The sequence below is a fragment of the Scylla paramamosain genome, chromosome 1 (assembly GCF_035594125.1).
Source record: "Scylla paramamosain isolate STU-SP2022 chromosome 1, ASM3559412v1, whole genome shotgun sequence".
Classification (NCBI taxonomy): Eukaryota; Metazoa; Arthropoda; class Malacostraca; order Decapoda; family Portunidae; genus Scylla; species Scylla paramamosain.
In genome coordinates, this window is record NC_087151.1 from 33,847,693 (window position 1) to 33,875,680 (window position 27,988).

The 27,988-nt window shown below is 34.6% G+C and overlaps 1 long non-coding RNA gene across 13 annotated transcripts in view; it reads left to right on the forward strand.

The window, feature by feature from the left end:
- The window catches only part of LOC135104412 (uncharacterized), a 31,776-nt gene that overhangs the window by 3,427 nt on the left and 361 nt on the right, over positions 1 to 27,988 (forward strand). For 3 of the 13 annotated variants that reach the window (XR_010270429.1, XR_010270431.1, XR_010270428.1), the window contains 34 exons: positions 11 to 40; positions 360 to 432; positions 607 to 647; positions 958 to 991; positions 3,202 to 3,231; positions 3,556 to 3,628; positions 3,808 to 3,848; positions 4,012 to 4,079; positions 4,672 to 4,704; positions 6,196 to 6,225; positions 6,554 to 6,626; positions 6,808 to 6,848; positions 7,013 to 7,080; positions 7,728 to 7,760; positions 9,164 to 9,193; positions 9,522 to 9,594; positions 9,776 to 9,816; positions 9,981 to 10,048; positions 10,831 to 10,862; positions 12,400 to 12,429; positions 12,758 to 12,830; positions 13,010 to 13,050; positions 13,232 to 13,299; positions 13,904 to 13,936; positions 15,333 to 15,362; positions 15,690 to 15,766; positions 15,947 to 15,987; positions 16,153 to 16,221; positions 20,215 to 20,248; positions 20,931 to 20,966; positions 22,308 to 22,380; positions 22,563 to 22,603; positions 22,771 to 22,839; positions 23,274 to 23,306. This is a non-coding gene — a long non-coding RNA (uncharacterized LOC135104412). Of the gene's footprint in view, positions 1 to 10; positions 41 to 308; positions 433 to 606; positions 648 to 957; positions 992 to 3,201; positions 3,232 to 3,555; positions 3,629 to 3,807; positions 3,849 to 4,011; positions 4,080 to 4,671; positions 4,705 to 6,195; positions 6,226 to 6,553; positions 6,627 to 6,807; positions 6,849 to 7,012; positions 7,081 to 7,727; positions 7,761 to 9,163; positions 9,194 to 9,521; positions 9,595 to 9,775; positions 9,817 to 9,980; positions 10,049 to 10,830; positions 10,863 to 12,399; positions 12,430 to 12,757; positions 12,831 to 13,009; positions 13,051 to 13,231; positions 13,300 to 13,903; positions 13,937 to 15,332; positions 15,363 to 15,689; positions 15,767 to 15,946; positions 15,988 to 16,152; positions 16,222 to 20,214; positions 20,249 to 20,930; positions 20,967 to 22,307; positions 22,381 to 22,562; positions 22,604 to 22,770; positions 22,840 to 23,273; positions 23,307 to 23,881; positions 26,715 to 27,988 lie in introns of those variants that run through there. The other 10 variants (XR_010270435.1, XR_010270433.1, XR_010270441.1 and 7 more) reach the window with 9 other exon arrangements.

The window sequence follows — 27,988 nt, forward strand, 5'->3', positions numbered from 1 at the left end:
TTACTTGCAGAAAAGAAGTGTGCCAGACTTCGAACATCATGTAAGTAAGGGACCTTGTTCTCTCTTTACTTGCATTTCTAATGCTTTATCAATAACAGCTTGAAAGCAGCAAATCATATCCATCTCTGAACATAACATGATCTTGCTGTGTGTTGCAAGGAACTTCTGTTGATAATGGAACTGAAAATGTCTGTGGAGAGGATGCATACATGACCTATAGTATTCAGTGAACAAATTGAGAAGACATGTTAATTTTGTTGTCTGCACGGACACAGTTTATCTTGTTTTCCTAAGGCAATATTTTTCAGGAATAAGGTGGGCTTGAACATTGCATATTATGTGTCTATCACACTTTTCAGTGACTTGCAAGATTGTTTTATCCTGTGTAGCTGAGAAGACAGATATGCACCTTCAACCTCCATGAGCTTGTAGGTGAGTGATCAAAATACAGTCCTTGATGCATGCTAAGGAAAATACACATGAGGAAAATGCAACTGTCATAAATGAGCCTTTTTTTCTTTGCTGATCATGCATGGCACTGAACCATGATGTTGCTGTAATTATTTATCAAAGGAAACTGCCCTTGCTGATCATTGATATTTTCAGGCATAGTGTTTGTGCAGAGGATGCAATGGCAGTGTGTTCATGTGAGTTACCCTGATTAACTGTTTGTTTCCTGACACATGCTATGATATTTTGCATAGTTCAACATTTGCACATTTTTAGAAATATTTTTCATTTCCAAGCATGTGGTTATGTTTTGAACTTTTTTTTTTTATATATATATATTATCTGAGAATGAAATTAAAAAGTCAAAACAACCCAAATGATGAATAAATCTCTTTCCCCAACCTAGTGTTTTTGAGGAAAAGGAAGTTTCTAAGCACTGTCCATTTAACTCATATATATGCATTACATTATTTTAGGAAATTGGCTCATTTTTGTTTCTCCTTGCAGATGAGAAGTGTGCCAAGCTTCAATAATCATGAAGGTAAGGGTCCATAATATCTGTGTTAACAGAACTTTTAAGTCATAAATCATCCCAATCTCTGAATATAATTTGATCTTGCTCTTTGTTGCAAGGAATTTTTTTTTGATATCTGGAAGTGAAGAGAATTCATATATATATATATATATATATATATATATATATATATATATATATATATATATATATATATTATAGATCTATCTATCTATCTATCTATCTAATATATATATATATATATATATATATATATATATATATATATATATATATATATATATATATATATATACACACACACACACACACGCACGCACGCACGCACGCACACAGTAAGGTATGCGACAATGCATGGTCATAATAACACAACTGCAATAATGTACTGAAATTTTAATAAATATTTAATTGGAATAACAACCCAAAATTGGTATAACAAACTCACTACTCGTGCGAGCACTTGAATTTTAATAGGTATTTAATTAGAATAACAAACCAAAACTGGCAAGATGAGCTTGCCATTCGTACTGGCACTGGAATTTTAGTAGAAATTTAATCAGAATAACAAACTAAAACTTGCAAGACTAACTCACCAGCTGTGCAAGCTGTTGTTCACCTATCTGCCAGCTGTCCCTCCTTTCCTTTCCCTTCTTTCCTCTTGTCTTAAACCTCCCTGTCACCTCTCCTTATGTGTCAAAGATAAGAGACAAGGGAGTGATACTGCACTCTCCTTCATTTTATGTAATTTTCACTTCTTTCTCACTCTCTCTCACTCTTGTATATGTAATTCTATTTTTATTCTCAGTCAGTCTTGTTCTATTTAGAAATCTGTGAATTGTTCTTATTTTCACACACACACACACACACAAAGAGAGAGAAAGAGCTCTGATTTAGGTGGTATTTATTGTATGTATGTATGTGTGATGCTGACAGTAGGTTAATGTGACTAATACTTGTCAAAGCAGTGTGAAACTTGGGGGTGATAATGTGCAAAACTCAGGATGGTAAGAATTTAGGATTAGGTGTGAAACTCAGGAGGGTACTGTATATATCTGTTGTGTTATCTCAAACGTTGTAGTACAAATGTGTTCATTTTGATATATCTCTTCAAAAATTGTGGAATTTTTTATATTTTCTCGTCCTTTGGAACCAATTAATTTTTTCCATGGGTTTTTCAGTTGCCATAATGTTTAAGTTTATCCAGTTTTTTTTGTTCAGTGCATTACTCAGAGACAGAAGCAAAACACAGATTTCTCTATATTCACTGCATTGTTTATATGGGTTTCCTCATCATTGTTCTACTGTTTCTTTCATTGGTGGTTCCCTCTTTGAAATGTTAGATAATGCCTTCTTCCCTTCAGTTTTATCTAACGTAACCCTACACTTTCTTTACCATGATGTCTGAAATAATGTTAATTTATCTGATGATATATATGGTAGAGAGATGTCCCCAATGAATATGTTGCTTCCCTTCTTTACATTGACTGTAAAGTGGACATGGTACTGCCCTTACTACCTTCTTGTGATTACTTGTGAATATTAGAATTGATATTGAAGTGACAAGGTTAATATTTCCTTACTACCTTCTTGTGATTACTTGTGAATATTAGAAATGATATTGAAGTGACAAGGTTAATATTGCAAGTTAGTACATTCCCTTTCAGTCAGGTGGTAAAGTAGTAGGGACCATGTCTGGAACTGTACTACAGAGAGAACATTGATGGAATCTGACTAACAAGATGGCAGCCAGAAATTATTAATTCGCAATGCCGAAGCCTACAAAGTAATCTTGCAAACTTAATGAAAAATTTTTCTGTCATGGTAGTAAATGTAAAATAAAGAATGGCTAATAACGCACACATTCACATTTAACATGCAGGATCCTTTTTGATGCAGGCATCAAAAAGGATAGATGAAGAAAAGTGATACTTAAATGGCAAAATTCAGAATATTTTGTGAAGGCTATGTTTGCTTATTTCCTGCTATTTCATCTAATTTCCAAATTTCATGTGTTATTTAAAAAAAATAGATTGTTTAATCATCCATATTGGATAAGAAAAGTTAATTATTAAAGGTTGCAACAAACTAAATGATGAATAAACTTCTTTCCCCGACCTAGTATTTTTGAGGAAAAGGAAGTTTCTGAATGCAGTTAATTAAACTTAATTCTGTTTTCATTATTTAATGAATTAAACAATTTTTATCTTTACTTGTAGAAAAGAAGTGTGCCAGACTTCAAACATCATGTAAGTAAGGGACCTTGTTCTCTCTTTACTTGTGTTTCTAACGCATTATCAATAACAGAGCTTGAAAGCAGTAAATCATATCCATCTCTGAACATAACATGATCTTGCTGTGTGTTGCAAGGAACTTCTATTCATAACAGAACTGAAAATGTCTGTGGAGAGGATGGATACATGACCTATAGTATTCAGTGAACTGAGAAGACTGAGATGTTAATTTTGTTGCTTGCATGGACACAGTTTATCTTGTTTTCCTAAGGCAATATTTTTCAGGATTAAGGTGGGCTTGAACATTGCATATTATGTGTCTTTTATCACACTTTTCAGTGATTTGCAAGATTGTTTTATCCTGTGTAGCTGAGAAGACAGATATGCACCTTCAACCTCCATGAGCCTGTAGGTGAGTGATGAAAATACACAGTCCTTGATGCATGCTAAGGAAAATACACATGAGGAAAACGCAGCTGTCCTAAATGAACTTTTTGTTCTTTGCTGATCATGCATGGCACTGAACTGTGATGTTACTGTAATTATTTATCACAGGAAACTTCCCTTGCTGATGATCATTGATATTTTCAGGCATGGTGTCTGTGCAGAGGATGTAATGGCAATGTGTTCATGTGAGTTAACCTGATCAACTGTTTGTTTCCTGACACATGCTATGATGTTTTGCATAGTTCAACAGAAGGAAACTGTAGACACTTTTCAACTGAAATGTGAAATCTGAGTGCACTTTTCTGTTTCTTATATAAAGATGCTAATACAGTCTTTATTTTTTTGCAGCATTAAATTTGAAACCCTAACACAACTAGTCTTCAGTTTGGTCCAGGGATTAAAAATCATTATTCAAGGTATGTAAATATGCATATATATATATATATATATATATATATATATATATATATATATATATATATATATATATATATATATATATTATTTTTTATTTATTTTTTTCCTCCTTGCTTATTTTGATTCTTTAGTGCAGTTTAATTTATGCATATTGTCATTTTTATTATAGCTTTTTTTGTGACTTAAAGCATAGATGAAAGTTAACATAATTTTCTCAATGTTCATAAGTTCTTTTCTTATCTATCATTGTTGCTAGTATGAGGTACTGTATTTGAGATAAATCACAATATTCATATACATACCAAAGCATTGACAAGGTGATGGCCACAAATTATTAGACATGCTATATCACAGTGGATAAAATACAGTTTTAGTGTTTAATGTTTCATCATGATGAAAAGTGACACAATACAGAATTACTACATGAGCAAGATAACATCCAGTATTTAACAGACAACCCAAATGATGAATAAACTTCTTTCCCCGACCTAGTGTTTTTGAGGAAAGCGAAGTTACTGAGCACTTTCCAATTATCTCATAACTCCATTACATTACTGCAGAAAAGAAACCATTTTTTTCTTTTTCTTGCAGAAAAGAATCTGCCAAACTTCAGTCATCATGAGGGTAAGAGTCCTTAATATTTGTATATAAATGTTTGTGATGCAAGTTGAGTAACAGAACTTAGAAGTTGTAAATCATCTTGATCATAACTAGGTATTGATGCAATTAATTTCTGTTGGAAACTAGAAGTGTCTGTAGGAATGATGCATTTAGGAATTATTGATTTTATTTTCTCCATATACCGTATTTTCTGCCATATAAGATGCACTTAAAAAAAAAAAAAAGCAAAAATCACTCTCTTCTTCATACCACGATGGTTAAGTTTGGGTAGGCCTATGGATTATGGTTACCAGTACTAGAGTAACACCTGAACATCACTTTTTGACCCTATAATGAATTATATCTTTATATGTAAATATATATAATGATTACAAATCAAAATAGTGGTAAAAATTAGTAGATAATGATTACGAACCAAAATAGTGCTAAAATATAAAAGTTGATTGCTGTAACTCTGAAGCACATCACTAGATGGCGTCACCTTATGTGAATAAAATTTGTGGTAAATTTATTAAGGTAATGAATAGTTTTCTGGTGAAGTTATAGCCATAATTTAAATCTATGAAGAAAGTGACTTTAGCTAATAACACTTCATGTAGTTACCATAAAACACAGCTGTGCTTGTAACCTGTAGCATCAAGATCAAGATCAGAGACCTTAACAGGCACAGGCAGTGTTTGTGCCATTTTGAGTCGACAGCTGCTCAGTGTAGGAGCACTGCAACTCTTCAGCCAATAGTGGAACATCTTGAAAACAGAAAGGCAGAAAGCAACATAAGGTAGTATCTGTCATAATTGTTCAGCAACAGTTATGATCACTGATAAATTGGTATGATATTTTCTGCTCTTCTGTGTTGGTTTGAGCTGCAATTTGGACCAAAGCCTGATTGAGGGGTGGGCTGTGAAGCTCAGGGAAAAGTGGTGTTATTTTGTTTTTATTTCTAAATATCCCCTGCTAAATTATAGGTGTGCCTCCAGTGCGTCTTATATAGCGTGAAATACAGTATATGTATTTTTAAAGTTAGTACAATAAAAATTCTTTTAAAAGAATGAAATGGGATGTTTGATATGACTCTTCTTTCACCAAAGGGCGTTTGTTTACAAATCTAAACAAATTTTTCTTCCGCTTGTTTAAGGCTGTACTTCGAAAAAGAAGCAAATTCTGTTTCACCATTCTCTCTCTCTCTCTCTCTCTCTCTCTCTCTCTCTCTCTCTCTCTCTCTCTCTCTCTCTCTCTCTCTCTCTCTCTCTCTCTCTCTCTCTCTCTCTCTCTCTCTCTCTCTCTCTCTCTCTCTCTCTCTCCACATGTCGCTGCTTTCAGTTATGCTTGTTAAATATCAAGCTGATTATTAAAGATCAATTTGAACTAAATGATGAATAAAATTCTTTCCCTGACCTAGTGTTTTTGAGGAAAAGGAAGTTTTTGAATGCAGTTAAATAAACTTATTTCTCTCAATTATTTAATGAATTAAACCATTTTTATCTTTACTTGCAGAAATGAAGTGTGCCAGACTTCAAACATCATGTAAGTAAGGGACCTTGTTCTCTCTTTACTTGTGTTTCTAATGCATTATCAATATCAGAGCTTGAAAGCAGCAAATCATATCCATCTCTGAACATAACATGATCTTGCTGTGTGTTGCAAGAAACTTCTGTTGATAACGGATCTGAAAATGTCTGTGGAGAGGATGCATACATGACCTATAGTATTCAGTGAACAAACTGAGAAGACTGAGATGTTAGTTTTGTTGCTTGCATGGACACAGTTTATCTTGTTTTCCTAAGGCAATATTTTTCAGGAATAAGGTGGGCTTGAACATTGCATATTATGTGTCTTTTACCACACTTTTCAGTGATTTGCAAGATTGTTTTATCCTGTGTAGCTGAGAAGACAGATATGCACCTTCAACCTCCATGAGCCTGTAGGTGAGTGATGAAAATACACAGTCCTTGATGCATGCTAAGGAAAATACACATGAGGAAAACGCAGCTGTCATAAATGAACTTTTTGTTCTTTGCTGATCATGCATGGCACTGAACTGTGTGATGTTACTGTAATTATTTATCACAGAAAACTTCCCTTGCTGATGATCATTGATATTTTCAGGCATGGTGTCTGTGCAGAGGATGTAATGGCAATGTGTTCATGTGAGTTAACCTGATTAACTGTTTGTTTCCTGACACATGCTATGATGTTTTGCATAGTTCAACAGAAGGAAACTGTAGACACTTTTCAACTGAAATGTGAAATCTGATTGCACTTTTCTGTTTCTTATATAAAGATAATCATAGTCTTTTTCTTTTTTTTGCAGCATTAAATTTGAAACCCTAACACAACTAGTCTTCAGTTTGGTCCTGGGATTAAAAATCATTATTCAAGGTATGTAAATATGCATTGATATATATATATATATATATATATATATATATATATATATATATATATATATATATATATATATATATATATATACTCGTATATATATATATATTACATATATATATATATATATATATATATATATATATATATATATATATCCTTCTCCTTTCTTATTTTGATTCTTTAGTGCAGTTTAATTTATGCATATTGTCATTTTTATTATAGCTTTTTTTGTGACTTAAAGCATAGATGAAAGTTAACATAACTTTCTCAATGTTCATAAGTTCTTTTCTTATCTATAATTGTTGCTAGTAAGAGGTACTGTATTTGAGATAAATCACAATATTCATATACATACCAAAGCATTGACAAGGTGATGGCCACAAATTATTAGACATGCTATATCACAGTGGATAAAATACAGTTTTAGTGTTTAATGTTTCATCATAATGAAAAGTGACAATACAGAATTACTACATGAGCAAGATAACATCCAGTATTTAACAGACAACCCAAATGATGAATAAACTTCTTTCCCCGACCTAGTGTTTTTGAGGAAAGCGAAGTTACTGAGCACTTTCCAATTATCTCATAACTCCATTACATTACTGCAGAAAAGAAACCATTTTTCCTTTTTCTTGCAGAAAAGAATCTGCCAAACTTCAGTCATCATGAGGGTAAGAGCCCTTAATATTTGTATATAAATGTTTGTGATGCAAGTTGAGAAACAGAACTTAGTTGTAAATCATCTTGATCATAACTAGGTATTGATGCAATTAATTTCTGTTGGAAACTAGAAGTGTCTGTAGGAATGATACATTTAGGAATTATTGATTTTAGTTTTCTCCATATACCGTATTTTCTGCCATATAAGATGCACTTAAAAAAAAAAAAGCAATAATCACCCTGTTTCTCATACCACGATGGTTAAGTTTGGGTAGGCCTATGGATTATGGTTACCAGTACTAGAGTAACACCTAAGGATCACTTTTTGACCCTATAATGAATTATATCTTTATATGTAAATATATATAATGATTACAAATCAAAATAGTGCTAAAATATAAAAGTTGATTGCTGTAACTCTGAAGCACATCACTAGATGGCGTCACCTTATGTGAATAAAATTTGTGGTAAATTTATTAAGGTAATGAATAGTTTTCTGGTGAAGTTATAGCCATAATTTAAATCTATGAAGAAAGTGACTTTAGCTAATAACACTTCATGTAGTTACCATAAAACACAGCTGTGCTTGTAACCTGTAGCATCAAGATCAAGATCAGAGACCTTAACAGGCACAGGCAGTGTTTTTGCCATTTTGAGTCGACAGCTGCTCAGTGTAGGAGCACTGCAACTCTTCAGCCAATAGTGGAACATCTTGAAAACAGAAAGGCAGAAAGCAACATAAGGTAGTATCTGTCATAATTGTTCAGCAACAGTTATGATCACTGATAAATTGGTATGATATTTTCTGCTCTTCTGTGTTGGTTTGAGCTGCAATTTGGACCAAAGCCTGATTGAGGGGTGTGCTGTGAAGCTCAGGGAAAAGTGGTGTTATTTAGTTTTTATTTCTAAATATCCCCTGCTAAATTATAGGTGTGCCTCCAGTGCGTCTTATGTAGCGTGAAATACGGTGTATGTATTTTTTAAAGTTGGTACAATAAAAATTCTTTTAAAAACATGAAATGGGATGTTTGATATGACTCTTCTTTCACCAAAGGGCGTTTGTTTACAAATCTAAACAAATGTTTCTTCTGCTTGTTTAAGGCTGTACTTGGAAACGGAAGCAAATTCTGTTTCACCATTCTCTCTCTCTCTCTCTCTCTCTCTCTCTCTCTCTCTCTCTCTCTCTCTCTCTCTCTCTCTCTCTCTCTCTCTCTCTCTCCACATGTCGCTGCTTTCAGTTATGCTTGTTAAATATCAAGCTGATTATTAAAGATCAATTTGAACTAAATGATGAATAAAATTCTTTCCCTGGCCTAGTGTTTTTGAGGAAAAGGAAGTTTTTGAATGCAGTTAAGTAAACTTATTTCTCTCTCCATTATTTAATGAATTAAACCATTTTTATCTTTACTTGCAGAAAAGAAGTGTGCTAGACTTCAAACATCACGTAAGTAAGGGACCTTGTTCTCTCTTTACTTGTGTTTTTAATGCATTATCAATATCAGAGCTTGAAAGCAGCAAATCATATCCATCTCTGAACATAACATGATCTTGCTGTGTGTTGCAAGGAACTTCTTTTGATAACAGAACTGAAAATGTCTGTGGAGAGGATGCATACATGACCTATAGTATTCAGTGAACAAACTGAGAAGACTGAGATGTTAATTTTGTTGCTAGCACCGACACAGTTTACCTTGTTTTCCTAAGGCAGTATTTTTCAGGAATGAGGTGGGCTTGAACATTGCATATTATGTGTCTTTTATCACACTTTTCAGTGATTTGCAAGATTGTTTTATCCTGTGTAGCTGAGAAGACAGATATGCACCTTCAACCTCCATGAGCCTGTAGGTGAGTGATGAAAATACACAGTTCTTGATGCATGCTAAGGAAAATACACATGAGGAAAACGCAGCTGTCCTAAATGAACTTTTTGTTCTTTGCTGATCATGCATGGCACTGAACTGTGTGATGTTACTGTAATTATTTATCACAGGAAACTTCCCTTGCTGATGATCATTGATATTTTCAGGCATGGTGTCTGTGCAGAGGATGTAATGGCAATGTGTTCATGTGAGTTAACCTGATTAACTGTTTGTTTCCTGACACATGCTATGATGTTTTGCATAGTTCAACAGAAGGAAACTGTAGACACTTTTCAACTGAAATGTGAAATCTGATTGCACTTTTCTGTTTCTTATATAAAGATAATCATAGTCTTTTTCTTTTTTTTGCAGCATTAAATTTGAAACCCTAACACAACTAGTCTTCAGTTTGGTCCTGGGATTAAAAATCATTATTCAAGGTATGTAAATATGCATTGATATATATATATATATATATATATATATATATATATATATATATATATATATATATATATATATATATATATATATATATATATATTACATATATATATATATATATATATATATATATATATATATATATATATATATATATATATATATATATATATATATATATATACTCGTATATATATATATATATTACATATATATATATATATATATATATATATATATATATATATATATATATATATATATATATATATATATATACTCGTATATATATCCTTCTCCTTGCTTATTTTGATTCTTTAGTGCAGTTTAATTTATGCATATTGTCATTTTTATTATAGCTTTTTTTGTGACTTAAAGCATAGATGAAAGTTAACATAACTTTCTCAATGTTCATAAGTTCTTTTCTTATCTATCGTTGTTGCTAGTAAGAGGTACTGTATTTGAGATAAATCACATTATTCATATACATACCAAAGCATTGACAAGGTGATGGCCACAAATTATTAGACATGCTATATCACAGTGGATAAAATACAGTTTTAGTGTTTAATGTTTCATCATGATGAAAAGTGACAATACAGAATTACTATATGAGCAAGATAACATCCAGTATTTAACAGACAACCCAAATGATGAATAAACTTCTTTCCCCGACCTAGTGTTTTTGAGGAAAGCGAAGTTACTGAGCACTTTCCAATTATCTCATAACTCCATTACATTACTGCAGAAAAGAAACCATTTTTCCTTTTTCTTGCAGAAAAGAATTGCCAAACTTCAGTCATCATGAGGGTAAGAGTCCTTAATATTTGTATATAAATGTTTGTGATGCAAGTTGAGTAACAGAACTTAGAAGTTGTAAATCATCTTGATCATAACTAGGTATTGATGCAATTAATTTCTGTTGGAAACTAGAAGTGTCTGTAGGAATGATACATTTAGGAATTATTGATTTTAGTTTTCTCCATATACCGTATTTTCTGCCATATAAGATGCACTTAAAAAAAAAAAAGCAATAATCACCCTGTTTCTCATACCACGATGGTTAAGTTTGGGTAGGCCTATGGATTATGGTTACCAGTACTAGATTAACACCTAAGGATCACTTTTTGACCCTATAATGAATTATATCTTTATATGTAAATATATATAATGATTACAAATCAAAATAGTGGTAAAAATTAGCAGATAATGATTACGAACCAAAATAGTGCTAAAATATAAAAGTTGATTGCTGTAACTCTGAAGCACATCACTAGATGGCCTCACCTTATGTGAATAAAATTTGTGGTAAATTTATTAAGGTAATGAATAGTTTTTTGGTGAAGTTATAGCCATAATTTAAATCTATGAAGAAAGTGACTTTAGCTAATAACACTTCATGTAGTTACCATAAAACAGAGCTGTGCTTGTAACCTGTAGCATCAAGATCAAGATCAGAGACCTTAACAGGCACAGGCAGTGTTTTTGCCATTTTGAGTCGACAGCTGCTCAGTGTAGGAGCACTGCAACTCTTCAGCCAATAGTGGAACATCTTGAAAACAGAAAGGCAGAAAGCAACATAAGGTAGTATCTGTCATAATTGTTCAGCAACAGTTATGATCACTGATAAATTGGTATGATATTTTCTGCTCTTCTGTGTTGGTTTGAGCTGCAATTTGGACCAAAGCCTGATTGAGGGGTGTGCTGTGAAGCTCAGGGAAAAGTGGTGTTATTTAGTTTTTATTTCTAAATATCCCCTGCTAAATTATAGGTGTGCCTCCAGTGCGTCTTATGTAGCGTGAAATACGGTGTATGTATTTTTTAAAGTTGGTACAATAAAAATTCTTTTAAAAGAATGAAATGGGATGTTTGATATGACTCTTCTTTCACCAAAGGGTGTTTGTTTACAAATCTAAACAAATGTTTCTTCCGCTTGTTTAAGGCTGTACTTGGAAACAGAAGCAAATTCTGTTTCACCATTCTCTCTCTCTCTCTCTCTCTCTCTCTCTCTCTCTCTCTCTCTCTCTCTCTCTCTCTCTCTCTCTCTCTCTCTCTCTCTCTCTCTCTCTCTCTCTCTCTCTCTCTCTCTCTCTCTCCCTCCCTCCCTCCCTCCCTCCCTCCCTCCCTCCCTCCCTCCCTCCCCCCCTCCCCCCACATGTCGCTGCCTTCAGTTATGCTTGTTAAATATCAAGCTGATTATTAAAGATCAATTTGAACTAAATGATGAATAAAATTCTTTCCCTGACCTAGTGTTTTCGAGGAAAAGGAAGTTTTTGAATGCAGTTAAGTGAACTTATTTCTCTCTCCATTATTTAATGAATTAAACCATTTTTATCTTTACTTGCAGAAAAGAAGTGTGCTAGACTTCAAACATCACGTAAGTAAGGGACCTTGTTCTCTCTTTACTTGTGTTTTTAATGCATTATCAATATCAGAGCTTGAAAGCAGCAAATCATATCCATCTCTGAACATAACATGATCTTGCTGTGTGTTGCAAGGAACTTCTTTTGATAACAGAACTGAAAATGTCTGTGGAGAGGATGCATACATGACCTATAGTATTCAGTGAACAAACTGAGAAGACTGAGATGTTAATTTTGTTGCTAGCACCGACACAGTTTACCTTGTTTTTCTAAGGCAGTATTTTTCAGGAATGAGGTGGGCTTGAACATTGCATATTATGTGTCTTTTATCACACTTTTCAGTGATTTCCAAGATTGTTTTATCCTGTGTAGCTGAGAAGACAGATATGCACCTTCAAACTCCTTGAGCCTGTAGGTGAGTGATGAAAATACACAGTCCTTGATGCATGCTAAGGAAAATACACATGAGGAAAACGCAGCTGTCATAAATGAACTTTTTGTTCTTTGCTGATCATGCATGGCACTGAACTGTGATGTTACTGTAATTATTTATCACAGAAAACTTCCCTTGCTGATGATCATTGATATTTTCAGGCATGGTGTCTGTGCAGAGGATGCAATGGCAGTGTGTTCATGTGAGTTAACCTGATTAACTGTTTGTTTCCTGACACATGCTATGATGTTTTGCATAGTTCAACAGAAGGAAACTGTAGACACTTTTCAACTGAAATTTGAAATCTGAGTGCACTTTTCTCTTTCTTATATAAAGATAATCACAGTCTTTTTTTTTTTTTTTTTTTTTTTTTTTTTTTGCAGCATTAAATTTGAAACCCTTACACAACTAGTCTTCAGTTTGGTCCTGGGATTAATAATCATTATTCAAGGTATGTAAATATGCATTGATATATATATATATATATATATATATATATATATATATATATATATATATATATATATATATATATATATATACGAGTATATATATTTTTATTTATTTTTATTTATTTTTTTTTATTCTTTAGTGCAGTTCAATTTATGCATATTGTCATTTTTATTATAGCTTTTTTTTGTGACTTAAAGCATAGATGAAAGTTAACATAACTTTCTCAATGTTCATAAGTTCTTTTTTTACTTACGAGTATTGTTGTTGCTAGTATGAGGTACTGTATTTGAGATAAATCACAATATTCATATACTTACCAAAGCATTGACAAGGTGACGGCTCAAATTATTAGGCATGCTATTTCAAAGGGGACAAAATACAGTTTCAGTGTTTAATGTTTCATCATGATGAAAAGTGACAATACAGAATTACTACATGAGCAAGATAACATCCAATATTTAACAGACAACCCAAATGATGAATAAACTTCTTTCCCCAACCTAGTGTTTTTGAGGAAAGGGAAGTTACTGAGCACTTTCCAATTATCTCATAACTTCATTACATTACTGCAGAAAAGAAACCATTTTTTCTTTTCCTTGCAGAAAAGAATCTGCCAAACTTCAGTCTTGATGAGGGTAAGAGTCCTTAATATTTATATAAATGTTTGTGATGCAAGTTGAGTAACAGAACTTAAAAGTTGTAAATCATCTTGATCATAACTAGGTATTGATGCAATTAATTTCTGTTGAAAACTAGAAATGTCTAGGAATGATGGATTTAAGATCTATTGATTTTAGTTTTCCCTATATACAGTATTTTCTGCCATATAAGATGCACTTAAAAAAAATTACCCTGCTTCTCATACCATGATGGTTAAGTTTTATGTTTATATGTAAATGATATATAATGATTACAAATCAAAATAATGCTAAAAATTAGTAGATAATGATTATGAACCAAAATAATGCTAAAATGTAAAAGTCGATTGCTGAAGCACATCACTAGATGGCCTCGCCTTATGGGAATAAAATTTGTGGTAGATTTATTAAGGTAATGAATAGTTTTATGATGAAGTCAGCCATAATTTGCATGAAGAAAATGGCTTTAGCAGATTACACTTCATGCAGTTACCATGAAACACAGCTGTGCTTGTAACCTGTAGCATCAAGATCAAGATTCAGAGACCTTAACAGGCACAGGCAGTGTTTTTGCCATTTTGAGTCGACAGCTGCTCAGTGTAGGAGCACTGCAACTCTTCAGCCAATAGTGGAACATCTTGAAAACAAAGGCAGAAAGCAACATAAGGAAGTATGAGTCATAATTGTTCAGCAACAGATATGATCACTGATAAATTGGTACGATATTTTCTGCTCTTCTGTGTTGGTTTGAGCTGCAATTTGGACCAAAGCCTGATTGAGGGGTGGGCTGTGAAGCTCAGGGAAAAGTGATGTTATTTTGTTTTTATTTCTAAATATCCCCTGCCAAATTATAGGTGTGCCTCCTGTGCGTCTTATATAGCGTGAAATACAGTATATGTATTTTTAAAGTTAGTACAATAAAAATTCTTTTAAAAGAATTAAATAGGATGTTTGATATGACTCTTCTTTCACCAAAGGGCGTTTGTTTACAAGTCTAAAATGTTTCTGCTTGTCTCAGGCTGTACTTGGAAACAGAAGCAAATTCTCCTGTTTCACCATTTCTCTCTCTCTCTCTCTCTCTCTCTCTCTCTCTCTCTCTCTCTCTCTCTCTCTCTCTCTCTCTCTCTCTCTCTCTCTCTCTCTCTCTCTCTCTCTCTCTCTCTCTCTCTCTCTCTCTCTCTCTCTCTCTCTCTCTCTCCACATGTCACTGCTTTCACTTATGCTTGTTAAATATGAAGTTGATTATTAAAGATCAATTTGAACTAAATGATGAATAAAATTTTTTACCCAACCTAATGTTCTTGAGGAAAAGGAAGTTTTTCAATGCAGTTAATAAAACTTATTTCTCTTTTCATTATTTAATGAATTAAACTATTTTTATCTTTACTTGCAGAAAAGAAGTGTGCCAGACTTCAAACATCATGTAAGTAAGGGACCTTGTTCTTTCTTTACTTGTGTTTCTAATGCATTATCAATAACAGAGCTTGAAAGCAGCAAATCATATCCATCTCTGAACATAACATGCTCTTGCTGTGTGTGTTGCAAGGAGCTTCTGTTGATAATGGAACTGAAAATGCCTGGAGAGGATGCACACATGACCTATAGTATTCAGTGAACAAACTGAGAAGACAGATGTCAATTTTGTTGCTTGCACGGACACAGTTTATCTTGTTTTCCTAAGGCAATATTTTTCAGGAATAAGGTGGGCTTGAACATTGCATATTATGTATCTTTTTATCACATTTTTCAGTGATTTGCTTGTAAGATTGGTTTATCCTGTATAGCTGAGAAGACAGATGTTCACCTTCAACCTCCATGAGCCTGTAGGTGAGTGATCAAAATACACAGTCCTTTATGCATGCTAAGGAAAATACACATGAGGAAAATGCAACTCTCATAAATGAACTTTTTGTTCTTTGCTGATCATGCATGGCACTGAACTGTGATGTTGCTGTAATTATTTATCACGGGGAAACTTCCCTTGCTGATGATCATTGATATTTTCAGGCATGGTGTCTGTGCAGAGGATGCAATGGCAGTGTGTTCATGTGAGTTACCTTGATTAACTGTTTGTTTCCTGACACATGCTATGATGTTTTGCATAGTTCAACAGAAGGAAACTGTAGACACTTTTCAACTGAGAAGTGAAATCTGTGTGCAATTTTCTGTTTCTTATATATCAGTTCTCATACATTCTTTTTCTTTTGTCACAGCAATTAATCTGAAGCTGCGAGCATCAGTAGTTTTCAGTTTGGGCCAAGGATCAGTATCCATTACTCAAGGTATGTAAATGTCCATTGATATTCATTGTATTTCTTTGTTGATTTGTTTAGATTTCTTAATGTTCTTTAATTTGGGCAGACTAATTTTAAGTGTAGCTTTTTATGACTTAGATCATAGATGGGAGTTAATGTTACTTTCTCAAGTGTCCATATGTTGTTTTTTCATATCTTTTCATTATTGCTAGTACAAGATATCATATATCAGTTTATAAGATGATGCTTGAATCATCCTAAGAAAGACAAAAAAGTGGGTCGTCCTATACATCAGATACAAAAACAATGACCTTAAAATTTTACACAAAATACCATTGTAAATAAACCAAATGATCAGTGGTCAACTTACGTTAATCATCATAGCTGACAGAAGTTATGACCATCAGTTTTATGGCCATCAGAAGTCATGGGTCGTATCTCAGTCACTGTCTGCTGCTAGAACACATGCTCACAATTTGTCAACTTTAAATAAATGGAGTGAAATAGGTTCTTGGCATTAGGTTCTTGGATATGAATTGTTTTGATTTAATATTATGACTTATAGGGAAGTTGGACATTGTAAAATAGAAATGTTTAGAAAAAATGCGCTGAAAGGTATTCCCTTTGAAAAGTGTCAACAAAATTTAATGTAGTACAACTACAGCCTTCTGTTGGCATTGTTTATGGATGAACAAAGCAGGAGGCTGTGCAAATAGTCCCTAATTTTTCCCAAAGCTGAAGGAGCTATATAAAGTTCTTCAAGGCATGGAACCCCAAGCTAAGCAGCAAAGGAATGCAAACTCGGGAGAAGATGAATCTCTCCAACTTGCAATGTTGTATTGGGACAAAGTCCATATACTGAGAAAAATCTTATTGAATGTCTGTATCTTATTGAAAGAAACAAGAGATATAGAAGATTACAGCCAACAGCCCAACACATGCAGGCAGCACAAGGCAATGATTTGTTTATGTTTAAAAAAACTGATCTTACTGCATACTGTCTATCCATAATTTTACACCATCTTCATCCATCCATCCTTTTTCATGAAAATGTACAAAAACACCTGGTGGGAATTTTAATTTAGGTTTAGTTTTGCACTTGAAGATGACAGTACCTTATTACTGTCAATACATTCAAGGCATTTTATTCATTGTGTTGGTATATCACTGTATCAATTGTCTGGTGCTCACTGACCTAAACTTCACCACAGATGGTTTGGTAGTTTGGATGTTGTCGTATGCTATTGATAGCAGATAAAACCATTAAATTCAGACCAAAATTTGGATGTTGTCTTATTTGAAAGTCATCTTATCCACCAAAATATACAGTATTTGAGATAAATCATGATGTTCATATACTTACCTTAGCATTGATAAGATAATGGCCACATATTATTAGACATGCTATCTCAGAAATGGACAGAATAGCCATACAGTCTCATTGTTTAACCCCTTAAGGACCAGTGGTGGTAGTGGTGATTTTGGTCCCACTAGGACCTTCAGCACTAAACAATGAAAATTGCCTGTATTCACACACACCTTAAACTTAGCCTGCAATGAAATAGAGTTTATACTCAACATTGTCTCTTTCTTATTACTGCTGGAAGTTTGGGCATTGGCCAAATAGGTGAATTCCCAAATTCCCCGTGAGCTACGTTGCCACGTCTCTATAGGACCAATTATCAGTTTAACACTTTAATGGAAAGGACAGGCAAGTCTCTCTCTCTCTCTCTCTCTCTCTCTCTCTCTCTCTCTCTCTCTCTCTCTCTCTCTCTCTCTCTCTCTCTCTCTCTCTCTCTCTCTCTCTCTCTCTCTCTCTCTCTCTCTCTCTCTCTCTAGTATTATATCATACTCTGTGAATGATTTTTCTGTAATTTATTTGTTTGTTCTAATTGTGTCGCTTATCTCGATTGGTGTTGCAGAGCAGATTCGTTACTCTGTCGTCTCACTCACATTAGAGGCTTTAGCTGTTCGAGCTATTGCTCTGGAGGGTGCAATGATAGGACCTCTATTGGTCTTCTCTAAAAATACTTATTCATGTTGTAAATAAGCTCTTTCTCACGGCTGTGAAGAACACGTGAGCGGTTGGGAGTTACTTCCATCATGGGAGTGACCCCTGAGAGGCAAGGCATCCCTCATTCTGACCTGAGTCACCTGACCCTACCAATAAGCATCCTGGGTGTTTGAGCTACATAACAATGCCACAAAGCTATGTTGTCAAATGTTGTGATATTTATATAAAACCCAGACCACTTATCTAAAAACCCAAACCATTCGTATCACTGCATGGTTTGATGAGCTAAATAATCCATATTTAATACTTGAATTTCAATAAAAAGCAAAAAATACTGATATATTTAGAGAAATGTTGTGATGTGGCAGAGTAGCTAATGGAGTCTGGCCAATGCCTAAATGTTCTTTTGACAATTAAAAGAGTATAATGATGTCATCCAGATGTCTATGTGGAGTGGTAATAGAGAGATAGCGAGTTGAAGAGAAGCAAGTCACTTGCCTGCCATGTGTCCATTTTTGGCTGACAGGATATGGCTTGCGCCTGATGAAAATGGGTTCCCTGAGCTCTCTTCATGCATGCTAAACAGTTTTACCAAGTTCCTTCCCTGTTGCAGTCTCAGTAAGATTTTTTTTTTTATGTAGGAGGGACACTGGCCAAGGGTAACAAAAATCCAATTTAAAAAAAAAAAAAAAGCCCACTGAGATACCTGTCCCAGAAAAGGGTCCAAAGTGGTAGTCAAAAAATGAAGAATAAGTGTCTTGAAACCATCCTCTTGAAGCAATTCAAGTCAGGAAGGTGGAAATACAGAAACAGGCAGGGAGTTCCAGAGTTTACCAGAGAAAGGGATGAATGATTGAGAATAAAGGTTAACTCATGCATTATAGAGATGGACAGAATAGGGGTGAGAGAATGAAGAAAGTCTTGTGCAGTAAGGCTGCGTGAGGAGGGGAGGCATGCAGTTAGCAAGATCAGAAGAGCAGTTAGCATGAAAATTGCGGTAGAAGACAAATAGAGATGCATCATTGTGGCGATGAGAGAGAGGCTGAAGACAGTTAGAGGAGAGGAGTTGAGACAAAAAGATTTTGTTTCCACCCTGTCTAGAAGTGGTATGAATGGAACCCCCCCAGACATGTGAAGCATACTCCATACATGGATGGATAAGGTCCTTGTACAGAGTTAGCAGCTGGGGGCTGAGAAAAACTGGCGGAGACATCTCAGAACGCCTAACATCATAAAAGCTGTTTTAGCTAGAGATGAGATGTGAAGTTTCCAGTTCAGATTATAAGTAAAGGACAGACTGAGGATGTTCAGTGTAGAAGAGGGGGACAGTTAAGTGTCACTGAAAAAGAGGGGATAGTTGTCTGGAAGGTTGTGTCAAGTTGGTAGATGGAGGAATTGAGTGTTTGAGGCATTGAACAATACCAAGTTTGCTCTGCCCAATCAGAAATTTTAGAAAGATCAGAAGTCAGGTGTCTGTTTCCTTGCATGAAATATAACAAATAGTTGAGTGTGAGCAGGTAATACGTATGACGTTGAGGTCCAAAGGCAGGAGAGTGCGGGCAGGGAATTGGATTTGTCAAAATCACTATCATTTTATTTGGCCAGGGTGAGAGCAAGGGAGAGACTGAGAGATTAGCTTAACTAGCTCATAGGCAGTATTTCCAAAGACAATTAAAAAAAATTACAAAATGTAAGTGAGTCTAGCGTAAAAATTGCAATAGTTATAACGGCCTCTGATCCTCATCTCAGAAAGTGACTATAGCTGCTAGTCCTTTTAGGGATTAATATTCCATTGTGATGAAAAGTGACACAAAAAAGCAACTAAATACAGAATTACTACATGAGGAAGATAACATCCAACATTTAACAGACAACCCAAACGATGAATGAACTTCTTTCCCCGACCTAGTGTTTTTGAGGAAAAGGAAGTTTCTGAGCGGTGTCCATTTAATTCATAACTCTTAACATTATTGCAGGAATGAAACCATTTTTATTTTACTTTGCAGAAAAGAGGGGTGCTAAATTTCAATCATCATAAAGGTAAGGGTTCCTGACATTTGTGTACAGGTGCTTGATTTATCAAATGATATATGGTAGAAGGATTTCCATAATGAATATGATGCATCCCTTATAGCCATTGAATGTAAAGTGAACCTGCTACCGTCCATACTAATTTCCTATCTATTTTGAAAATTTTCATGGATATTGAAGTGACAAGGTTAATATTTTAAGTTAACATGTTATCTTTTAGTTGGGGAAAATTAGTAGAGACCCCCTTTGGAATAATACTACAGAAAGCATTGACAGAGTTTGCAGTGCCCAAGTCTACAAAGTAATCATGCAGACTTAATGATTAATTTTTCTGCCTTGATAGTAAAATAGTGACTAAGGACACACAAATACACATGTAAGATGATATAAAAAATGATGGAAAGGAAGCTTTGATAGAAGTTTGGTAAAATCCACAAATACCTTGATTAGCCTTTTACTTACATCATCCTGTTTCATCAAATCTGTTTTTTTCAATATATGTCAATATGTTTTCACTTATGCTTATTTAAATATGAAGTTAATTATTGAAGATTAAAATTAACTAAATGATGAATAAACTTCTTTCCCTGACTTAGTGTTTTTGAGGAAAAGGAAGTTTTTGAACACAATTGATTGAATTAATTCCTTTATTAAATTATTCAATGAACTAATGTTTTTTCTTTCCTTGCAGGAAAGAGAAGTGTGCCAAACTTCAACCTTCATGAATGTAAGGCTTCTTTACATGTGCACTGTCATATGTATGTCAGTAACAGAACTTGAAAGTTATAAGGGACATCCATATTCAGCATAACATAATTTGATCTTGCCATGTTTTGTAAGGAATTTTTATTGATAACTGATCTGGAAATGTCTGTATGGAGGATGTGTAGATTACATTATTTTGGAAGCTTCCACACAGTGGAATCTTGGTTACCAAATGCCTCCCTTTTCAAACAAATCGATTTTTCAAACAAAATCTTCAACTCATTATTGCTTTGGTTGCAGTACCGTAATTCAGTTTGATTTCAGATATTAAAGGACATAATAAAAGCTGCTGTTTATTACTAATGTATAGCTTCTATAAATATTTACTTCGTTTTTATATATTTGGAGGAGAGACACAAGGTGGAAGACAGTGATTCAGTCTTTGAAATAAGGTAAATGTGATCCCGTTGAAAAGCCTGGATATAAACAAACAGGTTTTGGCTCAGGAGTAATCCCGAGCCACCTGTGGCTCTCTCAATGACCCCCAACACCATCACTACTACACAACTGCATTTTTCCTGTAGCTTTTCTCAGCAGCAAGATGTCTAAGTGTAATGATCACCTTCATTTTGGCAGTAAGTGGCTTGCTCCTCTCTGTGTTCCTTTGTAAGGCTTCTCTCACTAGATCATTGACAAAGAAAATACCTGCATGGTCTAAACAGTATCTTCTGATGATTTCTGTGCCATTAAGTTCATTCAGTACATCCTTTCTGGATAAATAATTTGTGAGCTGTAGATGTTGTGAAGCAGCCATTTTGGCTGTGGGAGTGTCCGTCATAAGCCGTTAAGACAGGGTAGGCTGGTGCTTGGGAATGGATTAATCCATTTTACATTGTTTCCTATGGGGAAAATAGTTTCGGTTTTCGAATATTTCAGATTTTGAACAACATTTAGAAACAAATTAAGTTCAAGAACTGAGGTTCCATTGTATATATTTAGAACTTAGCTTGAAAGATCATGTTAATGGCCCAATTGAGGCCAATAAAAGTTAAATTTGTTTACCTCACGTAATAAGGATAAATTAGGTGAGAACAGTTGTAGAAAAGTGAAAACTACAGAATGAATCTTTGTATCAGAGGAAAATGATAAATTGTGAACTGTAGGTTAGGTCACTGCAAATAGAGATTAACATAAACTCACTACTTCCTGAAAGATTAGTAATCAGTGAGTAACCTGAGAGGACTGAGATGTTATTTTGTTGCTTGCATGGACACAGTTTATCATGTTTTCCCATGGCAATGTTTTCAGCAATAAGACAGGCTTGAACATTGCATATTATATGTCTTTTTATCACATTTTTCAGTAATTTGCAAGATTGTTTTATCCTGTGCAGCTGAGAAGACAGATATTCACCTTGAACCTCCACTAGCCTGAAAGTGAGTGACCAAAATACACACAGTCCTTAATGCATGCTAAGGTGCACACTGTATGAGGAAAATATAGCTGTCATAAATTAACTTTTTGTTCTTTGCTGATCATGCATGGTACTGAACTGTTATGTTGCTGTGATTATGTATCACAGGAAACTTCCCTTGCTGATGATCATTGATATTTTCAGGCATGGTATCTGTGCACAGGATGCAATGGCAGTGTGTTCATGTGAGTTAACCTGATTAACTGTTTGTTTTCTGACATATGCCATGATGTTTTGCATAGTTCAACAGAAAAAAAACTCTGTAGACACTTTTCATCTGAGAAGTGAAATCTGTGTGCAATTTTGTTTCTTATTTATCAGTACTCATACATTTTTTTTTCTTTTGTTACAGCAATTCATCTGAAACTGCTAACATCAGTAGTTTTCAGTTTGTGCCAAGGATCAGTATCCAGTACTCAAGGTATGTAAATATCCATTGATATTCATTGTTTCTTTGCTTATTTTGAATTCTGGTGCAATTTATATCTATTGTCAGTTATAGCTTTTGAAGAATATGAACAAAGCTCATATTTTATTTATTTATTTATTTCATTTACCCTCATTTATATTTGCTCTTTGCATAAAGTGTTTAAAATAAATCACAATGTTCATATACTTCCGAAAACAAGATGGTTGTCACTAATTAAAGGTGAAGACAACGTAAATTTAAGTGATGAATAAACTTCTTTCCCCGACCTAGTGTTTTTGAGGAAAAGGAAGTTTCTGAGATTCCATGTAATTAGTGTGCATTATATTGTCCAGTGAATAAAACCTATTTTGTTCTTTGTAATGTTCCATGTAATTAGTGTGTGCATTATATTGTCCAGTGAATAAAACCTATTTTGTTCTTTGTAGGAAAGATGTGGCCAAACTTCAGTCATCATAAAGGTAAGGATCTAAATCTTTGTGTAATGCATTGATAAGTATGGTGTAAACAGTTAAAAAAAGAATGGAAGCAACAGGAGAGGTTGGTTTGAGGGAGGAAGAGTGATAGATTGCAAATTGTTATAGAAATCACTGCAGATGATAATTTGTTAAAGGACAGATTAGCAATCAGTAAGGTATGATTCATCTCCATAGACATTAGACATATTCAGTAAGTGAAGGTCATCTGTCAAGGATTCAGGTTGTGATATTTGTCATTCTCTTTGAGTGTGGTGTCAGAATATTTAAATTTACCTCTCAAATGTTTTTTCTTCAAGAGGGGAGAGCTGGTGTGCAGCCCAGTAGATGTTCTGACTGTGGCCAGGAGGTTGTGATTTTGATCTTTGCCAATGGCAATGGGTAGATTTTATGTGCAGTAATGTGGTTAGGTCAAAGGAAATGAATACTCATAGTATTATTAAAGGATGATGATATTTTATTTTCTGAATCTGGTGCCTTTTGTGAAAAATTGTGGTAAGGTTGTGTGTTAATTTTTCAGTGCATCATTCATTGACACAATTTTCGTATTTATTTTGCAGCTGAAAAGTGTATTAATTAATGCATGGAAAGATATGTATTCTTCATGAGGAAAATACAGTCATCATAAAAGAATTTTTCAATCCTTGATGTGCATGCACAGCATTGAACTGTGATGACATTATGGTAATGTATTTCACAAAATTTCCCTTGCTGATCATCATTGATATTTTCAGGCATGGTTGTTGTGCATAGGATACATTGGCAGTGTTCATGTGATTTTCCCTCATTGATTTTATATTTCCTGACATGCCATGATAGTTTGCATAGTTCAACAGAAGAAAATACTGTAGACACTTTTCTGCTGAGAAGGAAAATATAAATTTATTTTTCTATGTATTGCATATCAATTCTTATCTTTCTTTTCTTTTGCTGCAGTTAAATTGATAAAGTCAACATCAATAATCTTAGAGTTCAGAACGGCAAAGGATCAGTAACTGTTACTGAAGATATATATATGTAAGCGTCTTTCCCCTCTCTACACTCTCACTGATATACTATAATTAGTTTTCACATACAAGTGAAATTCCTTAATTAATCCTAAAAAAAGGAGTGAAAACTGCAAAAGTAAAAAGTTGATTGATACACTCATCTTGTGATTACATTCACAAATTAAGTCATTCCATTTGTGGAGAATCTATTTTTTGGATGTTAAAGAATAATATTTATTAAAGATCATTGTAAACAAAATTATTAATATAGTTTTCCTATCATAATGTTTGTAAGAAAAAGCAAGTTCAGTTTGAACACAGCTGATTTAACTCATGTCTGTGCTATATATGCTCAATGAGCTAAGGAATTTTGTTCCTTGCAGAAAAGATGTTCTAATTCATTATTTATGTTCCTGTCCTAATTTGTTATTTATGTAACTTCATTATTTATGTTCCTGCTCTGATTCATCATTTATGTTCCTTAAGAAATACTGATAGTAATAGAGATAAAAAAAAAGTCAGGAAAGTTGCAGATTGTATATAACACTGTCAAGAGGGTTCTCTCCAATTCCCTCTTGATAATGGTCTTTGTATGAGATCCAAGAAAATATTTTGTAGAGTAGGTGTAGCAACATTATCTATTGCAACCCTATTTAAAAAATTAGATGAACACATGGCAAAGTGAAGATAAGCACCTGAGACTCATCCACTCATGCCAGATATCCTTCAACTAGCCAAAAACCCCTTCATCAAGAGAAAATGTCAAAATTTCTTTAGATTTAACTCCTCTTTTGACTTTGGCACCTAACCAAAAAATATCTGATAACTTTACCTCATCTTTTCCTCCTGTATTTCAGCCTTATGGCACCACTGCCATCTCACCTATTTCTAAAGCTGAACTCTTGCTAAAACCTTGGCTAAAAGCTCTATCCTTGGTGATTCTGGGCTTGTTCCTCCCTCTCCACCCTCTGACTACTTCATGCTACCCATTAAGATCCTTTGCAGTGATATTTTCCATGCCCTTGCCAGCCTTAACCTCAGAAGCCTTATGGACCTGATGGGGTCCCACCTATTGTTCTCTGAAACTGTACATCCATGCTTGCACCTTATCAAACTCTTCCAACTCTGTATCAACATCAACCTTTCTTTCTTGCTGGAAGTTTGCCTACATTCAGCCTTTTCTTAAAAAGGGTGACTGTTCTAATTCCTCAAACTATTTTCATATTGCTTTTATTTCCTGCCTCTCTATCCTTAACAGGAAGATTCATAAATATATATCGCTTCACAACCTTGTATCTGATCACCAGTATGGGTTCTGTCAAGGCTGCTCTACTAGTGATCTTTTAGCTTTCCTTTCTGAGTTTTAGTCATCCTCTTTTAGGGATTTTGGTGAAACTTTTGCTATTCCTTTAAACATATCAAAAGCTTTTGATGGAGTCTAGTACAAAGCTTTGATTTCCAAATTAGCCTCCTATGGCTTCTATTTTCTCTGCAACTTGATTTCAAGTTTCCCTTCTGACCATTTTATTGCTGCTGTGGTATACAGTCACTGTTCTAAGTCTATTATAAATGGTGTTCCTCAGGATTCTATCCAGTCACCCACTCTTTTCCTATTATCCATCAATGGTCTTCTAACCTGAACTTCTTGTCCTTTCCACACCTATGCAGATGATACCATCCTGCACTTTTCCATGGACATCCAACCCTCCAGGAATGAAACACCTCACTCAGGAAAGCCACAGAGTGCCTGACTTCTGATCTCCCTAAAATTCTGACTGGGGCAGAGCAAACTGAATATTGTTCATTGCCTTAAAAACTTAATTCGTTTGTCTATTAACTTGACACTACCTTCCAGGTAACTGCCCCATTTTCTTCAATGGTACTCAGCTGTCCCTCTCTTCTGCACTGAACATCCTTGGTCTGTCCTTTACTTATAATCTAAACTGGAAACTTCACATCTCATCTCTAGTTGAAACAGATTCTATGAAATTAGGTATTCTGAGTTATTTTTACACCCCCCCCCCCAACCCCCGAGCTGCAACTCTTTACTGAGGCCTTATTTGTCCATGTGTGGCATATGCTTCACATGCACTGGGGGCAGGAAGGGGGTTCCACTTTTAGACATGGTGGAATCAAAAGCATTTCATCTTATTAACTCCTCTTAACTGTCTGTCTTCAGTCTTGTCTCTTGTCTTGTTGCAGAGTTGCATCTCTTGCTATCTTCTATCTCTATTTTTACACAAATTGCTCATCTGATCTTTCTAACTGCATGGCTCCCCTCCTCTGCAGCCTCACTGCACAAGACTTTCTACTTTCCCTCGCCCATATTCTGTCCACCTCTCTAATGCAAGAGTTAACCATTATTCTCATTCATTTGTCTATCTCAAGTAAACTCTGGAACTTCCTGTCTGATTTTGTATTTCCTCCTTCCTTGACTTGAAACTTGTTTAAGAGGGAAGTTTCAAGACAACCTATGTTATTTGATTATTGTATGGCATCTCTTTGGGAACTGGCACTCAAGTGGGCCTTTTTCCTTCAAAATATTTGTTGCTCTTGGGTTGGGTGACATATTAGAACTTTTTAAGTATTGTGTTGTTATTTATGAACATAACTTGGTGTATAACTGTATAACTCCTTTGACAAATTAGCTCTAACATGCTGTTGCCTGTCACTTGTCTGGCTGGGTTATCTTCACCTTGCCATGTCATTCTCTCAGTTAGTGTAGTTAAACATGTGATATAGAAATGCATAAGTTGTGTTTTGGTGCATTACTAAAGCACCCATATTGGGTGTTTCTGTTTTTACCTTATAATTAACAGTGTGGTAGAACCTTGGCTTGTGTACCAGTCTGCACATTGCTGGAAGTGCCATGACAAATTTTATTCATTATATTCTTGAGAATAATATGGGAGATCTAGTTTCAGCACTTGCCTGATGTCACAGTAGCCTCAACACTCCTTTCTTGGACATTGCCAGTACAAGAGTTATTCATTTGCATCTAAAAACCCTGAATCAGTGTCCATGCTGTGTAAGCTAAGAACATAGAATTCAAACTAGCTCATAGCACAACAAGGATAACAGACCAACCTTAGTGGATGCCTATGAGCAACTTATGTACTGGCTGGCTCTGGGCAAAAGTATTGAGGCTGCATGACGTCTTACAGGCTCTGAAACTGTCTTGCAGACTATCCTCAAGTATATAGTAAACAAAATTTGCAACAATGTTTTAAATCTTTTCTACAATGCTGTAGAAGTCTCATTATGTGTTTGTAATGGTGACAAGCTGGTCAAGAAGGTGAACACATCTATGATTACTGGCTGTAGAATTCGTGCATGTTGGGGAAGGGAAAGCAAAAGTGAGAAACCTAAGGCAGTGTGAGTGGCAGAAGCTGAGAGTATGGAATGGGGAGTGAATGAATGTAGCAAGATTGTTCAGGTCTAAATTTTACTCGCTATCCAAAAATCCCTTTCATACTGGCTGCAGCCTCAGCTGTAGTTTCTGTTGCTTGTAGAAAAGTTGCAATCTGTGTAAAAGGGACCATATTTGGGTCATGTACCTAATTTTGACTTGAGCCACCCTACCACAGATTTGCTCCCTAGTTCTTACCCTCAGTTTAAACCACTCACAATGCCTAAAGTTTTTTTTTTTTTTTTTTTTTTTTTTTTCCTTCTCTAGCT